We start from the raw sequence: 4236 nt of genomic DNA, 5'->3' as shown, positions 1-4236 counted from the left end.
ATTGCTATATTCTTTATCTGTTGTGACTAGACAGATGAAAACCTATGACGGCAATTTTGCCTTTTAGGTCATTTTTCTTTTATTTATTTATTTTATTTATGTTTATTTATCTTATTTTAACAGGCTCTGTACTAATTTTCCTCACAGAATGACTAGCAGAAATATGACCCTTACATGCCTTTTGTATTTAATTCATTAGGTCAACTCTTAACCACTAAGTCCCTTGTCAGGTTATTTCTATTAGCGATAAGGAGCAATGGAACCTTAAACATTGAAACCAGGTTGATGAGCCTATTCCACAAGGTCTCATGACTCCACACATATGAAGTGAAATCTGCCAGGTGGGGATCATTTGACCTTTGCTGTATAGCAAGCATGAGGAGTTATGGGAAGAATTGCCACTCCAGGGGAGTTTGAGGTTCAGGTTACTTAGGGTACTTTTCTACTGTTCTGGTGAAATGGACTCAGTGTTCCCAAGTAGGCTGCTTTTTCTTTGTGTTTTCTACAATCTCTGTGAAATAGTTTTGGAGACTCTATGAGCTAGTAACATCAGTGGTGACTACTCAGAACAGGAAAACTCTGGTGGTGCTACTTCCCCGTGAAGTTGTTCGGCAGTGAGTCAACTTCAGAAGCTGGCAGGTAAGTGTTCCTGGGTTAAAAATTTGATTTGGGTTGGGGAGCTTGAGGACTTCTTTCACCTTGTCTGTTTCCAGTGAACTTAGATGGATTCTCAGCTGGTCTCCAGTCCTGGTCCCCGCTCCTGGTCCCCCCCCAGAATTTGCTCCAATACCTTCCCAGGGACAGAGGTGAGACTTACTTGCCTGTAGTTTCCCAGCTGCTCCTTCTTGCCCTTCTTGAAGAACAGAGTGACATTGGCTATCCTCCAGTCTTCAGGCACATCTCCTGTTCTCCAGGACCTTTCAAAGATGATAGAGTGGTTTGGCGATCACCTCGGCCAGTTCCCTCAGCACACATGGATGCATCCCATCAGGGCCCATGGATTTGTGTGTGTTAAAATGTTCAAGTGTTCTTCAAGTACGTTAAAGTGTTCAAGTTCTTCAAGTCTTCAAGAGCAAAGACTGTTTAAATTAAAGTGGTTTGAGTTAAATGCTGCATACATGCTGTGCCATCTCAGGCATGGCCTGATGTTCCATTTCCCTGACTCTTGTGTGGGATTGTATTCTTTGGCAGGACAGACAGCTTACACTTTGGGGGCTAAGTCTTAAACTGCTGCAGTAAATTAACTAGACTTTGACTAGTATAATTATTATTTAATGAGTGTCCCCGACTCACTACGTCACGATTTTGTGTGTTGAATGCTGAGGTCTGAAGCCTGTAATGTCTGTTAAAATGAAAGCAGAATAGCAGGTGTTCCGCATCATATACAGTATCTGTATGAATCAGATGTTTGACAAACTACTCAATGCTGGTCATAAAGTTTGTAAGTCTGGCCCAACAGGTGCCTCACTGGTATAAGTAGATTTTCTGACTGAGATTACACCTGATAATTCATTATCTGATCAGTTTTCTTTTCTGAGTTACTTCACAATTTTGATAATTAAGAAATGGGAATTACCAGTTCTATGTGTCTGACGATATAACATTTGCTACAGATGCGTGTTTTCATCAAAACGTCTTGGAATCTGTCTTTGAACTGAGCACAGGGCATGGGCATGAATGCGTCTTTCCTGCTTTCAGCTGTAATTGCATATTATAACTGTATCAGCATACATTTTTAAAATTGGACTTGAATAAGGACTTAGCTAATTTTTGAGGGATGGCTGCTGGTAAAGCAGACTTCTTCTAGCAATACTGTGAGATATGGTACACCACACTGCAGGTTTCAGATAATGAAGTTGCAGCCAATTATGTCCAAAATGGAAATTCTCATTTCCATAAAGTAATACCTATTTAAAAAGTAGCCTTCATTCCTGCTATTGGCCTTTTACTTGTCTTTTAACTACAGGGTGCAACTATATGAAAGTTGGAATGACTAAAACATTTTCCTATACTTGAATCAAAAGATAGCTGCTTCATATTTTTTGTGTGTATGTATACTCAATGTGACCATAAATACCACGCATGAATGGTTCTTCCAAATTACATCATTTCAGAATATTTTTTGATGTGATATAATGTCCTAATATCAGTGGCAATCATCTGACATGACAGAACCTGGTAGTAGAATCAAGGCTTATCTAAAGTGAATCATAATTATGGTCACATTTGCTAGTTATATAACTAAACATATTATTTATTTTTAGAAAATATGCAAGACAATCATTAAAAATAAATAAAATATGCAATTAAGGCTCCACTCAAAGTCATCATCCCAAGCCCATGCTGTTCACAAATTCACAACTATTTGGCCCCAGCTCTGCAAACTCACCAGCTCCACACCATACTTCAAGTAGGAGAACACCCCTGTTGGATGTAGAGCATGTTGCAGTCATGATTTTGCAAAGCAATCCTCAGGGCACAATGAGGAGGTTGTGTTCATCACTGGGATTTAAAAAGTATTTTTGTTTTTAGTACAAATAGCTTTGTCTCGAGAGAATTCTCAAAAAATAAATACTATATTTCCATATTAATGAGAATGTGCTTACATATTTAACACTTCACGTTTTATTCAATTTTTAATACTCTTATCCAGTGGTCTGTACGCATGTACTTAAGCAATGACAAATATAACAGAGCATGCACAAATTAAGAATGCTTTGTTATTAAGAGCAACAAACATCCCCATCTTTTCAGTAACTATCTTTTCTTAATCAATGTCCCATTCTTGAAAAGCGGATGCCTTGCACCATTCCCACAAGGAGCCAAGTACTGAATTACATGTGTTAACGGAAGAATAAGGCTGCCAAATAACAAAAGAAGCAAATGAATGTCATGAAAGGTCGTTTAAAAAAAAAAAAGTTAGATATTCCAGCAATCAGACCTCTCGTGAACATGAAAAAATTCTGGGATTCCTGAGGGTAAATAAGTTTTAGAAACTAGCAAAAAAATAAAGAGAAATACACATTCAAAAAAAAAAAAAAAGTAGGGAGCTTTGAATTTGCTACCTACACTATAAATACTAGGATGTCAAACTATCTATTAAAGGGATTTTAATTAGAAATAAGCACCAAGTGGTACTTCTAAAAGTGTTTTTCTTTCAGTATTTTTTTTTTAATTAAACTTCTATTTTTCTTTAGTTAACCATTTTGATTTCAGTGTTTATTTGGTACTTTGGAGCACTTTTAATTAGCTGGCTTTCTGCACCATTTCAGTAACATTTCCCAAATCTTTCAGGAAGTAATGCGTCTCTACTTTCTTTCCCCATGCATGCTGTTTACCCATACTGTTGCTGTCTGGTGTGTAAGACTTCCCAGCATCATGTAACAAAGTGGAAATGAAGCACTGAGCTGCCCCTGAGTGTTTGGGACAGAACAAGGACTTTACAGTACAGGGGAGGACACAGTCTTCTTAACAACTACCCAGACACAAGAGAGTGATCCTTGTCCTGCAGCCTCAACCACCATGTGTGACCATGGGCACAATTCTAACAGGAGGAAAGGGGGAATGTGAATAAGGCATGTAAAATGACATGCTTTCCCAACGCATCACAGGGATATTGCATGCTAATATCTGCAGCTCTTGTAGACTGGTCTATGGATATTATGATCAAACAAATTTCAGCTGGAGCAATGCGCTAGCAGAGAGTACCATCGCTATTCTTGGCTGTAACCGTGAGGCCAAAGTACACAAATGATCACCAGAATTACTCTGTTGTTATGTTTCTTCATTTTGTTTGAAGGAGGAAATCATGTGCTTTGCCAACATGACTCCCACCTCATTGCCACTGTCTCCACCTTACAAAATACTGCACCCCACCAGGTGTGCACACAGAGGGGCACACACACCAGAGCTGGCAGGCTGCACGTAGGCAGTGCTGCTGCAGAGCTCCTGCCCTGCTGGCTCCCGGCACGCTGCTCACTTCCAGATGTCCCTACAGAAACCATCTGGCTCTGCTGAATTAATGCCTTTCTGACCCTGATCTGCTGTGTCCTCTAAGAGTTTGTTTTCATTATCTCACATGAGCTGAAAATGAACTGTAAGCATTTTAAGACCTTACATAGCATTTTCCTATTTTTCACCCCTATACCTTTAATTACTTTTTACAGTCCAAACAAACTTGGGCCTATAATGAGCCAGACTCCCCTTTAGTGTCAATCAGTGGTGCTCTGCTACTTC

The 4236-nt window shown here is 39.3% G+C and overlaps 1 long non-coding RNA gene across 1 annotated transcript; it reads left to right on the top strand.

Moving 5' to 3' along the window:
• Window positions 1-256: 256 nt before the first annotated feature.
• LOC137849253 (uncharacterized) lies at window positions 257-2718 on the top strand. The gene is made up of 3 exons (XR_011091825.1): window positions 257-639; window positions 714-806; window positions 888-2718. It is a non-coding gene; the product is annotated as an uncharacterized lncRNA (long non-coding RNA).
• Window positions 2719-4236: the final 1518 nt, after the last annotated feature.

Source organism: Anas acuta, unplaced genomic scaffold (assembly GCF_963932015.1).
Source record: "Anas acuta unplaced genomic scaffold, bAnaAcu1.1 SCAFFOLD_294, whole genome shotgun sequence".
In the NCBI taxonomy this organism is placed as follows: domain Eukaryota; kingdom Metazoa; phylum Chordata; class Aves; order Anseriformes; family Anatidae; genus Anas; species Anas acuta.
The sequence above is the reverse complement of the archived record's forward strand: the minus strand, read 5'-3'. Positions and strand labels throughout refer to the sequence as shown.